Source organism: Balaenoptera ricei, chromosome 2 (genome assembly GCF_028023285.1).
Source record: "Balaenoptera ricei isolate mBalRic1 chromosome 2, mBalRic1.hap2, whole genome shotgun sequence".
Taxonomy (NCBI): domain Eukaryota; kingdom Metazoa; phylum Chordata; class Mammalia; order Artiodactyla; family Balaenopteridae; genus Balaenoptera; species Balaenoptera ricei.
The window spans coordinates 119,928,788-119,942,889 of NC_082640.1; the positions used below are offsets into that span (position 1 = coordinate 119,928,788).

At 39.0% G+C, this 14,102-nt stretch overlaps 1 protein-coding gene across 3 annotated transcripts in view; it reads right to left on the reverse strand.

Moving 5' to 3' along the window:
* The window catches only part of PRKD1 (protein kinase D1), a 455,022-nt gene that overhangs the window by 406,635 nt on the left and 34,285 nt on the right, over positions 1 to 14,102 (reverse strand). For all 3 annotated transcript variants that reach the window (XM_059914029.1, XM_059914027.1, XM_059914028.1), the window contains exon 2: positions 13,259 to 13,422. The gene's annotated coding sequence lies outside the window, so the exon portion shown is untranslated. The remainder of the gene's footprint in view (positions 1 to 13,258; positions 13,423 to 14,102) is intronic.

The following is a 14,102-nucleotide window of genomic DNA, read 5'->3' on the forward strand; positions in this document are numbered from 1 at the left end:
CCTTTGGCCCTTTAACTATTACTACCTCTCTTCATCCCCTCACAGCCAAGCTGCTTTAAAGAGAAGAATAGAATTTAAATATCCTCCAGCCCCAAAAAAGGAACACTCCTACACTGTTGGTGGGAATGTAAACTGGTGCAGCCACTATGGAGAACAATATGGAGGTTCCTTAAAAACTAAAAACAGAGTCACCATATGATCCAGCAACCCCACTCCTGAGCATATATCCAGAGAAAACTCTAATTCGAAAAGATACATGACTCCAATGTTCATTGCAGCACAATTTACAGAGGAGTGGATAAAGAAGATGTGGAGATATATATATACACACACACACACATATATATAATAGAATATTAATCAGCCATAAAAAGAAACAAAATAATGCCATTTGCAGCAACATGGATGGACCTAGAAATTATCATACTAAGTGAAGTAAGCCAGACAAAGACAAATATGATATGATACCGCTTATATGTGGAATCTTAAAAAAATGATACAAATGAACTTATTTACAAAACAGAAATAGACTCACAGACACAGAAAACAAACTTATGGTTACCAAAGAGGACAGCGAGGGGTAGGGGAGGGATAAATTAGGAGTTTGGGATTAACATATACACACTACTATATATAAAATAGATAATCAACAAGGACCTACTATATAGCATAGGGAACTCTACTCAGTATTTTGTAATAACCTATAAGGAAAAGAATCTGAAAAAGAATACATATATATATATATACACACACACACATACACACACACATATATATATATAACTGAATTACTTTGCTGTACACCTGAAACTAACACAACAATGTAAATCAACTATATTTCAATAAAAATAAATAAATACATAATTATATATCTTCCAGCCCCACTCCCTCCCAGTGAATTGCAGCAACATATCTGTCAACACACATCAATAAATTGGCTCTCCTCAAACCTAGTGTAGGCCTTTCAGTTCTAATCCTCCTGGGGCCCTCTAGAACATGGGACACTGTCAACTCCTCACCCCCGACACACAAGCTTCTGGGACACCTCTCTTCTAACTCTGCGACCTCTTGTTTTTAGTCATCTCTGCGTCTGCTCCCCATCCGCTGCCTGCCCTGAATTTTGGAGCTACTCAGGGTTCAATTCTCAGCTATATTCTTTAGGTCATCTTATCCATGCTCCATGAGGGCTGACTCTCAAAGCAATATGTCTTGCCCAGAAGCTTTCCCTGAGCTCCAGATCTCTCATTTTAACTGGCTGCTAATTATCAACAACTGCTTCAGACTCTGCACACATTAAACTCATCACTTTTCTCATACGTTCACTTTCTACTTCATCCCTCAAATATGTCTCTACTTCAGCCATCCCCAACCTTTTTGGCACCAGGGACCGGTTTCATGGAAGACAATTTTTCCACAGACGGGGGAGAGGGGAATGGTCCAGGCCGTAATGTGAGTGACGGGGAGCGATGGGGAGCGGCACATGAAGCTTCGCTCCCTCACCCACCCCTCACCTCCTGCTGTGTGGCCCGGCTCCTAACGGACCGCTGGCGGTCCGTGGCCCAGGGGGTTGGGGACCCCTGCTCTACTTCATTTTACATCCCTGTTTCGGTTTTTATCCTCCTATCACCTAATCCAAAATCCCGAGTAACATCCAGAGCTCCTCCTACCTGCTCTGTCCCCTGTTTTTACATCTGTATTCTTCTACCTCAGTGTGGACTCTTACGATAGTTTCCTAGCGTCCTCCAGTAAAGGGTCTTTAGTCCTCCAAAGAGTTTGGGATGTATACTGTAGTCAGTGGTTTCCAAATCTGATTTACCCAGAGAGCCTGAGGAAGATTATTTAAAAATACAGGTTTGTTATTTGTACACCTATCCACCCCCACTCCCACCATAAACATACTGAGTCAGAAAGGGGGCAGAAATAATCTGTGTTTTAAAATTTTCCCAGGTGATTATCAAACAAACCATTGTCTGATAAACACTGGGCACTGGTGAGGTATTACCCAATGATGTTGTATAAAATACTGTGCTTCAGAAAGACAGTTCTGGAAGCAGGGTGCAGGATGTACTAGAGGCTGATTAAATGCTGCCCAGATGTTTTCCTGCAGATAAAAATGTTAAAGGTACTAGTTATAGCCACAACTGCATGCACAGATAGTGGTTCCTGTCAATAGTAAGTCTACCTGTATTCCTGTCTATCTATCATTATCACCTATCAATCTCTTCTAGCTATAAAGTAGATTATTAACATCTGTGCTGACTGCCTACAGTGACCAAGAAACTTGGAAATATTAATTAACTTTTGTAAAATCACACAGTAACTCAGTAATATAAACAAACATCAGATTTTTATGATCTTCTGTCTCCTTTTCTTATACAGTTCTCCCTCAGCCAGTAAACTGTCTAGAGATGGGTTATCATTGTATCTTCTTTAAATAAATCTTTCCAGTGGCTTTTGGAATTAACCAACACCTCATTTCCTCCTTATGAAAGTGTTCGGGCAATCATATCCACTGTGGAGCCCAAATCCTCTGAAGAAGGTTCAAATCTGAGAAGTGAATACATTTTATCTAAGCAGAGCCTGTCAGAACATTTTTAATAAAAACCTGGCCCAATTTCAGAGCTTTCTTTTCATTAGGGCAGGTCTGAAAGCAAAGGCCTTGAAAGTGGTTAGAAAAACATAGTGTAATCACTATGGTACCATTATCCTGTCCCTGGGTAATCATTAGGCATCAGCTTGCCAAAGCGAAGGGCGGCAAATTACTCATTTATTGTTACCTGAGCTGTGCAGAAGATTGAAATCTGGACTACTAATGATTTTTTTTCACCTTGTTTGGGAGATTCTGTAGAAAAGTTCACATGTAGCACAGATGCTAGTTGGATGGCGAAGGTGCTTTCAGACAAATATAAAAGGGAAGCAAAGCATCACCTTCCTTCAAAAGTAAAGCTGAAAAGCTCCACATCATTTCATAAAAGCAGCTCTAAGGGAGAAATACTAAAAGTCGTCAAGATCTATAATGGGAGAAGAAACTAGTTAGTTGGCTTTGAGTAGATTTTGATCTGCTCTAAAAGATATTAGACACTCAGAGTACAAGTTGAATTTAACGCAAATCTAGTTTAAGGTAAATATTTACCAACCAGTTTGTAGGAAAAAAAATTTATTTAATAGTGAGATCATCTAATGAATTAGATTTGTGTGCGTGTGTGTCAGTTGCTTTAGCAAGTTTCAAATTCAATAAAGGCTCCAAGTCTAGGTATGGTGAAAGAGAACCAGACCATTCCTAATCTTGTTAAAGTGGGAGCATTTACAAGACCTAGTACAGGTAAGTACGATTGGGAATGTGAGAGGCAGCCATTATAATATTTGTGTCCACACCTAAAATAGACATTTGGCGTGAACTGATGTTCCTGATACTGGGGATAACAGATGTAGGCAGGGAGGAGAGTCCAAGATAGTTTTAGATAGTTTTGTGAACATAAAATGTTACATTCAAGAGTTCCAGAGTAAAGATCGAATGCCTCTTGCTTCTATAGGAAAAAGTCCAATGTCTGGAATGGGGACGTGAGAATCAAAAAGCATTGATTTCTATTGCTGGCTCAGCTGGTGACTGCTTCTGTAGTCTGAGGCAATTTTCCTAGCCGATTTGTGACTAAATCTCAGCATCTACAAAATGAGGTTAGGAATCTTTTCTGTTTGAGACGCAGCTAGCGTTATTAGGACTTTTGTTCATGTTATTAATGTTTATGATGCCTTCAGGGATTTTCAGACAAAAGCATTACATAAGCCCAAAGTGTCATTAATATTGCTTTTTATGTTATTCCAAAACAGTATTGTGGAGGCTGATGAATTAACATTTGCAACATTCTGTAAAAAGGGTTGGAATAAACAGTGTCAGTATTACTTAATGCACAAATTATCCCTTAAAGACATGCAGAAAACCTACAAATGATAGCTTCCTGATCAACCTGATATTCTTTCGGCTTATACCAGACTCTCAGACACCTAAAGCATTTGCCAAAAGATTATACATATATATCTATTTTGCCATCTAAACTCAGTGTGCTAGTCTACCCATTCCATCTAGAGAGGTGAAAGAATGGGTTGTGAAATTTCATTTGTTCAAAATTTTGAAAGATCTAGTAATTTGTAAATTGTAATTTTTCCTTTGTTTCACTGTTGATTTCTTAACTGTTCTTGATGCATTGCAATTCAGTTTTCTAACAGATGGGGTTTTAACATGATGGCATCCTTTGGGGTTTTGGATTTTTGTCAGAGGTTTGCTTCATGTTTAATGCCTGATATAGACGCTGGACATATTTTTATGCTGCCTGGCTTTGAATGGCTATTTAAGTGTATATTACAGGCATAAGGCACCTTCAATTTACAGTATTTTACCTACTTATACCATTTCCAGGGCTCTCTATTGTAACATTATCATTAGGGTTGCTGGCCCTTTGCTGCCAACAACATGATTAAATCCTATTACAATTACTCTTGTTATAAAATCTTCTCATGCTTCTTGGCACTAAAGGTGCACAGAGCCACGCAGGTGGTCACATAAAAAGGACCAATGTACTCCGAACTGAAATGTTAGGAGAGCTCTAGCCTAGAGAAGGCAAATAGATCCCCAAAGTAAGATATTACTGTATTACTGTACTCTCTGGGGATGGATTTTCTCCTGAAGTTTAGTTTATAATACTAAAGAGGGTTTTGCTCTTATTTGGTTTTTCTCCCTAGGGGAGTGAAGGAGGGGGATGTAATCTGGAGGAATTCTTCCCAAAGAAAGGCTCGGAAAAAGGCCCAATGATGACTAGAAAAATGACAGGCTGTTTTAAGACAAAGAGGAGAGAATCTAGTCAATGAAATAATGTCTCCTATTTCATACACAATAATGGTGCTTCTTACACCTGGGAATAATGAAATGTGAGTTGGGATTTTTTCCCCTCTTGTGGTGAAGCATTCAGCGGTGCTTCTCACAACCAGAAGCAGCAACTTGTCACGCAGGTGACAAAAGGGCAGAGTTGCTCACTTTATGAAACTGACTTGTCTTCGAAACTATTTAACCTGACCTTATTAGTACCTCGGTCTATGCATCCACATTCTGGGAAAACAGCCAGGTCCCTGCATGGTGTGTATCTTTGCAGAACTGTGGGAAGTGGTGCAGAGGGCTAGTCCAAACCACCAGGGCTTTGCCAAACCGCCCGTGTTTGCTTCCTGCCTCTGTCACGTGTTAGCATGCTTTCCAGCAAAATACCTGTGCCTAGGTTTCAGTTTCCTCATCTGTTTCCTCATCCTCATAAGGTTAATGGGAGGACAGAAGTAGTTGATATTTATGAAACACTTAGAATAATACATGACTCACAGAAAATGCTGTCTTCTCCTAGCAGCAGTGGTGTCACTGAAGTAGCCCCTGGAATGGGCATGCACATACACGCTGAAGTCTGATGGCACAGAGGCACATTTGTACCTTTCCCTCCTCTGCCTGATGAATATGCAGTGTGAGGAAATTTGGCAAAAGAGAAATGGAGCATATAAAAACATACCCAAGTTACTATAATACAAGGCTATTTCATATAATAGTAATAGTTAATGATTACTGGACATGGACTTAACGCTGGAGTAAGCACTTCATGTGCATCATTTCACTGAATCCTCCAGTAACTCTATGAGGAGCCACAACTATTATCCTTAGTTTACCACTGAGGAAAATGAGGCACTGAGTAGTAAATGATACAACTTATACATGAAGAGCTGGGAGTAGTTTATCCGACTGCTATTTTTCTGCTTATCTCCCTCCTCTTCCTAGATGGATAGATAGATACATAGATACATAGATACATAGATAGATACAAAGTTACACAGATACATAGTTACATAGATAGATAGATAGATATGAATAAGAATTGTTAAATTTGTCCTAAACCATGAATGTGTGTACAGTTACAAATATAAGATATATGTGTGTCCATATATTATATATTTTCTCTGAAGCAGAACCAGAAGGTTATAACTAAATAAGAATTCATTTATGGACATGAAGCTCAAGACCCTATACTAACTTAACCATCTTTTCATGTTTGCATGCATATTCATTTGTATAAAGGTGCACACAAAGTGTCTGCTTTCTTGGGGCTCCAATATGCATGTCATGTCTATTCTCCTAAATGCCAGCGGCAGAGTAAGGTGAGGGTGGTGCGGGGGTGTGGTCTGCCCCAGGTGTAGCTTGTAAGGAGGCACACTGTCTGTAGGGAATTGAAAAACCATAATAAAACCAACTAAAAATCTGCTTACATCTTCTTATCACCATGCATTTCTAAATCACGTTGGTGATAGCATATGGCTCCTCACCAGAATAGGCCTCTAGTTCTCTCCCATCTCCCTCCCCTTTGGTTTGCCACTTCATATCTGCCTTAGGGTAGGAAATTAAAGTGGGATGCAAAGGAAAGGCTACCTTTTCAATAGTAAAAATACTTATTAGCTATCTATTAGTTAGGTATTTGTTTAGCATGTAGATATTGTTAATAACTGCTGTTATGACACTTTCACAGCACAGAGGGAAAAAAAAACTTTTATGGAAACAAATACATACACCCAGAAACAAAGGCAAATAATTGCTACAAAACCATCTTTGCTCAATCCATCCCTTTTTACATCCAGAAAGGCTGGAAGGCACATATCCACTTCTTCTTGTTCCTGTTGTTTGGCAGGGAGGTGTGTAGTTCTTTGATGATGAGAGAAGAATAGAAGAAGTAGTTAAGGATAAACCCTTTCCTATTTAATGGTTCCAGTCTTTTCTTCTCCCCAAGGCGATGGACGATGTATGGAGAGGAATAAGAATTCAGAACAGTATGACTAAATCACACTCGTTAAAGTTGGAAAAGCCCTGAATAGGTCAATTCTACTGACTTCATAGAGGGGAAAAAAGTGCAAGAACCTATTCATGAGGGGTAAAAGGTGTTGCAACTCCCCACCCGAGCTTACTGTTTACTCACCTGCCTACTACAGTTATTGTTATCACACTTTATTGATAAGGTCATCCCAAGGCAAAACTATAAAATATGAGGTGTTTTTCTTTGGCTTTTCCCTACTTTCGGAAGACTCCTACAGGTTTTTAGGGCTCCCATCTTGTTATTTGCGGCTGCTCTCCTAGCCGCCATGACCACCACCATCACCACTACCTTCCACACATAACATTTTGAGGGCTTTGGCAGGAACTCACGTTCCCAATGTTCCCCACGCATTTTCTCCCATCAATATTTTCCCTTCCTGTGTCCCATTCCTCGAGAACCCTGCCATGAGAAAATGGCTGGTGATAAATCAATCAGATAGTCCAATTCCCAAAGCTGGAATACAGTCGTCCTTGGTATCTGTGCGGGATTGGTTCCAGGACTCCTGCGGATACCAAAATCCAAGGATGCTCAAGTCCCTTATATAAAATGGCCTAGTATTTGTATATAACCTAAGTACATCCTCCTGTACACATTAAATCATCTCTAGATTACTTTTAATACCTAATACAATGTAAATGTTATGTGAATAGTTGTAACTACAATGTTAGTTATGTAAATAGTTGCCAACAAATTCAAGTTTTGCTTTTTGGAATTTTATAGAATTTTTTCTCGAATATTTTTGGTCTGTGGTTGTTTGAACCCGAGGATGTGGAACCCGTGGATACGGAGGGCCAACCATATAAAACAATTATACACACATCAAATAGATAAGTTGGGTCATTTGTAGAGACGTGAATGGATCTAGAGACTGTCATACAGAGTGAAGTAAGTCAGAAAGAGAAAAACAAATATCATATATTAACGCATATATGTGGAACCTAGAAAAATGGTACAGATGAACTGGTTTGCAGGGCAGAAATAGAGACACAGATGTAGAGAACAAACATATGGACACCAAGGGGGGAAAGAGGCGGGGGTGGTGGTGGTGTGATGAATTGGGAGATTGGGATTGACACATATACACTAATGTGTGTAGAATGGATAACTAATAAGAATCTGCTGTATAAAAAAATAAATAAAATAAAATTCAAAAAAAATAGATATATACATAAAAATTTATAGTATGTGTTTTCATTTGCTGAGTGTTGTTTTCTCTCAGTTAACAAGCACTTTTAAGGCAAACTGCCATGTAAGCTTTCAGGCAATGGGCATAGCACACCCTGTTTCCATTGCTTTCTGTCAATGAATGCTCTATTGTACTCTTTTAAATTGAGTGTCTTTGGCATCTTTCATTCTGTTTTATATATAATCTTATGTCTTTTACAGAAATAATTGAAGAAAAATTTTTTTCATGGTCCTATATTTACCCACATATTTACCATTTCTGATGTTATTTATTTCTTCCTGTGGATTCATGTTACTCTCAGGTGCCATTTCCTTTCAGCCCAAAGAACTACATTTAGTGTATCTTGTCAGGAAGATCCGCTAGTAATGAATTCTTCCAGTATTCATTTTTGAGGAAATATCTTTATTTTGCCTTCATTTTTGAAGGATAATTTTGCTGTATATAGAATTTTCTGTGTCTGTTTTTAACAGCTTTATTGTGATATAATTTATATACCATACAATTTACCCATTTAAAGTGTACATTTCAATGGTTTTTTAGTATAGTCAGAGAGCTGTGCAGCCATCACCAGAATCAATTTTAGAACATTTCTGGATATAGAATTATAGGTTGACAGTAGTTTTCCATTTCTTTCAGCACTTTGATTATACCATTCCATTATCTTCTGGCCTCTATTGCTTCTGATGAGAAATTAATTATTAGTCATATTGTTTCTCCTGTATATAATGAATAATTTTTCTCTTCTTTCAAAAAATTTGTTTATTTGATTTTTCTGTTGGTCTGTCTTCATGTTTTCTGATTATTTCTCCTGTCATCTGAAATCTGCTATTGAACCCCTTTAGTGAATTTTCCCATTTTGGTTATTTTACTTTTCATCTCTAGAATTTCCACTTGTTTCTTTTTTATAGTCTGTTTCTTTACTGAGATTCCTGGTTTATCACTGTCATCATATTTTCTTTTAACCATTTATATTTATATTACATGTACATGGTTTCCTTCAATCTTTGAACATATTTCTAACAGCTGCTTTGAAGTCTGTATCTGGTAGATCCAAAATACTGTAAAGCCCACTCAAAGTCAGTTTCTATTTAGTGTTCCCCCCCTCTCCCCCGGGTATGCGTCACATTTACCTGCTTTTTTGCATGTCTCATACTTTTTTTGTTAAACATTGGATATTTTAGATAGTATATTGTAGTAACTCTGGATTCTGGTTTTCCTGATTTTCTTCATTGAGTTCTTCTCTCTCTCTCTTTCTCTCTCTTTCCCCCTCCTCTCCCTCTCCTTCTTTCTCTCTCCCCCCACTTCCTTTCTTTCTCTCTCTCTTTATACATTGCTTCATTGAACTTATTCTGCAGAAACTGTCTCCTCTGTAATGTGCCACCACAAATGCCTCTGCTAAGATTTTTAAAATTCTTATTTCTATTTGTTACCCTAGCTTCCTAGGGATCACTCTAAATTGCTTAGTGGCCAGCCAATAAGCCATAGCTTAGTGGTCAGAGGTTGTGCTCAAACACCTTGTGCTCATAAAACTTATCTTCTGCCAATGGAACTGTGTGTGATTTGAAGAAGACATTCAAAGTTCAGACAACTTTTTCTTGTCTGTTCCAGATTTTATTTTCCTCTCAGCCCTCTGGAGTCCCACTGTGTGTTCACAAAGTCCCCAGTCAGTCGGGGATGTGTGAAGAATGTACATAGCCCCGCTACAGCTTTCTCACTTCCAGGGTCTCCCTGTTAAATTTCTGGCTAGTCTGTAAGCCTGCCACCCATCACAAGCAGGACCGCACTCTCAAGTTAGCAAAGCTGCAGGCTTGCCTATTCATTTCTTACCAAGTTTGCTCCTTTTACTGAAAACACCTGTCAGCCATGGGATTTTGCTTTCAGCTACAGACCAATTCCATTCCCTCTGGCAGCAAAGCTGCTGGTTTCACAGACAGCCTTATCCTGGTCTAAATAGTGTGCCAATGGAGCTGGGGTGGAGGAGAGATGGAAGCAGCCTCGGGCAAGAAGGCCGCTGCCTCCCATTGTTTTTACCTAAATTCTAGCAGCTTTTCATAAATAAATGGTTCTCTCTTTATTGTTTGCCTTTTGTTGATTTCTAAAGCCCAGAAATGCTTGAGGGATTTGCTTTGACAATTTTGTACAGTTTTACAGTTGGCTTTTGAGAATAGGATTTGCTGACCTCTTCCTTCCCCCATGGCCCAAAGTTCTACCTTCAAATCATGCATTCCTTATTCCACAGTGGACCCTTTTTCTACCATTTTGTTTCTGCTCTGGGGAACAATTTTGACACATATGCCTGACTACAGTGGTGCAAGAGACAGGGTTGAACCTGTCCCAAATAAACAAAACAAGAGAATCATAATGGATTTCAAAATGCAAATTTTAGTTGTTTAAGCCACCTTACCAGTGGTCTAGGACTACTAAATGATCTATAAAGGAAGGTAAAGATTAGAAAGCAGTTGGCATATTATTAATGGGGATTCACAATATCCTTGTTATTATAAATGGCACCATAACATTATGGCATCCTAAGAGCATAGAGACCTAGTAGCACTGACCGATAATTGCGTGAAATGGTGGCTAAAACAATGGACGTAAAAATATCATGATTTCTGATCATTTTAAGAAAAAGGATTATTGCTGTTGTTGAAGATTGGGGTTACCTATCTTCATCCCCCAGTAGTCCTAATTCAGCTCCATGTCTGCTTCCAGAAACACATATCCCTCATAAAATACAGCATGCCAGCCTATTCTCTGCAAGAATGTGTAGGTGTTTTATTTGAAGGGGGATCAATAGAGAAGTTTGGTTTCAGGATTGATAGACAATCTCATGAGAATTCAAGAATGGGAAACAATAACACCAGGATTCATAGGATGGGATCCGAAAGGTCAGGACAAGGCTATCCACCTTGGCTTTAAAGTAGGTTCATGCTAGTGGGTCTCTGTTTCTCCCCTTATCTTATTGTTCTTCTTCCTCTTATAAACCAGCTTTGTTTGCCCATGGTCTCTCTACTCCCACAAAAGGCCACATGGCTCTGGCTTGGCATGAACTGACTTTTGTCTGTCTTTACAGACATTACAGCTCTTCTTCCACAAGAGACTTAGTCATTTAGTGCTCATTTTGCAATTCTCAAAAGAAAGAGTCTGATTCATCCATTTTGGGTCAATAATCTCTAGCCAGTGGGTTGAGCTTATTGAAGTAATTATGATTTTCTATGGCGATCCTTTCAGCAGGGGTCATGGGTGGAGATCTCCTTAGGAAGGCGCATAGACTGGGAATGAGGGCACTGACTGACATCTACAATATAATTGGTTTCTTCCTAAGTGAGTTCTCTCTATTCCCCAAGTGCTAAAACTTTGTTGGATTTTCTCTAAGGCAGATACACTCAGAATTTGATTGGGGTGAGCTCTTGAAATTATTTTGATAGCAAATACTAGATACTGCTTTATTTTCAACTTTTCCACCTCACCTTTGTTACAGATCTCAATTTTTGGTTACAGACCATTTAACATAAACGGTTGCAATATATAATTTTAATTAATGTGTGTAAATACATAAGAATTAAATTGAGGACGGGAGAAGGCACTTCATGTGAGGTAAAGAGCATAGCAAAATTATGGAGGCTGAAATGATCATGGTTGATGTAGTTTCCTAGGGCTGCTGTAACAAATTACCACAAACTGGGTGACTTAAAACAATAGAAATGTATTCTCTCACAGTTCTGGAAGCTAGAAGTCTGAAAGCAAGATATTATCAGGGCCATGCTCCCTCTGAAGACTCCAGGGAATAATCCTTCCTTGCCTCTTCCCAGCTTCTGATAGTTGGCAATTCTCGTTGTTCCTTGATTTTCAGCTACATCACTCCAATTTCTGCTTCTGTCTTCACATGGTTGTCTTTGCTCTGCATGTCTGTGTCTGTCCAAATCTCTTTCTCCTTATAAAGACACTAGTTATTGGATTTAAGGCTCTAACCCAGTATAACTTCATCCATACATCTGCAAAGACCCCATTTCCAAACATGATAATATTCACAGGTATCAAGGGTTAGAACTTCAACAAATCTTCCTGGGGGACACAATTCAACCTACAACAGTCCAGTTAGGAAACTCCTGAATGAAATGGAGCACATGTACTGTGGAAAAAATGAGGATAATCATGAAAATGGAATTCATGAGACCTGGGTCATAAATATTCATGGTGCAGATGCTACACCATATTAATCAATTCGAAAGGTGTCTTTCCCAAAATAGCCTACATAAATTTGAAGTATTAGAAGTATCTCCTTTAGAACTCTTCAATAGTGTTGAGTTTTGTTTTATTATTCTTTGGTGCTACTGTTTCTTCTTCTTACTTTGCTGAGACTTTCCAAAGATTTTCCTACATCTTCCCCAACATTTTTGGATTCCTGACTGTTACCAGAGATATATTATCTATGCTCTTATCTAAAGCCTATCCGTAACTTTGTACCCTAAATCCTATACTTCAGCAAATCCCCCCTCCCTGACTTTCCTATTTTCACTCTCAACTGGATCATTCCCATCAACATGCATAAAGATGCCATTATTTTGCACATCTCAAAAGAACTCTTGAGTCTACTTTATCTGACAGATCCTGCACAAATGGTTTTGTTCCCTTTCTTCCCCTTTGTCCCCTTGAAAGACATCTATATTCCCTTCACCAAGTCCTCTCCTACACACTCCAATCTGACTCTCACCCCACCACTCCACTCAAAGTGTTCTGGTCATGGTTATCAATAGCTTCCACATTGCTAAATCCAATGTTCAAGTCTCAATCTCCATCTTTCTTGACCAATCAACAGCATTTGACACAGTTGACTACTCTTGTCTTGTAGACACACTTGCCTTCCAGGACACTACAGTCTTCTCAATTTCCTTTCACTTCACTAGTTGCTCCTTCTAGTTTTCTTTTCTGGTGATTCTTCTTCAACTTCTTAATATTTGAGCATACTAGAGCATCCTTGGATCTCTTTTCATACACACACACACACACACACACACACACTTTTGGCATCTCATCCAATCTCTTGGCCTTAAATGCCATCTATATGCTAATGACTCCAAAATATGTATCACCAGTCCAGACCCCTCTCCTGTACTTCAGACTCACATTACTAACTGCCAATTCAATATGCTTGAGTGTGTAATAGACGTTTCAAACTCACCATGTCCAAAGCTGAAGTCATCCTGCCACCAAACCTGCTCTGCTTTTAGCATCTCCACCTCTGAGGATGGCAACTCCATTCTTTCAGTCATTTGTGCCAAAAATCTTAGTCTTTCTTGACTTATTCCTTCTTCTCACACCCCATGCAGAATCCACAAAGATTTTCTGTTCAAAATATAAAGCACATTCAAGATATAATCAGAATCAGGACTTCGCTGGTGGTCCAGTGGTTAAGATTCTGTGCTTCCACGGCAGGGGGCGAGGGTTTGATCCTTGGTCAGGAACTAAGATGCCACGTGCCATGCAGCCTGGCCAAAAAAAAAAGATAAAACAGAAAAAAAGATATAATCGGAATTCAACCACTTTCTCCATCTCCACTGATATATCCTCATAAATGCACTATCATCTCTCACTTAAATTATTACTTTTATGTTCTTCCAACTGGCCCACTTCTACCCTTGTCCTCCTACAATTTATTGACAACATAGCAGCCAGAGTAAAGTTGTTAGAATTTAAGTAATATAGCATGCCTCTTCTGCTCAAAATCCTCCAATGCCTCCTCACCTCATGCAGGGTAAAAGCCAATGTCTTTACAGTGGCCCATAAAGCCCTATATGAATTGGCCTCTTGAAAACTTGAACCTCATTCTATTTTCTCTGTCACTAACTTCACACCAGCCATACTGCCCTCTTAACATTCATCAAATGTGTCAGGTTTGCCCTTGCCTTCGGGCCCTTGCAACTACTTTTCCTTCTGCTTAAAATGCCTCTTCTCCAGATACTTGCATTTCTAATTCCTCACTCTTTCAAGTCTGAGTAATTATTACCTTCTCAATGAGGCATATC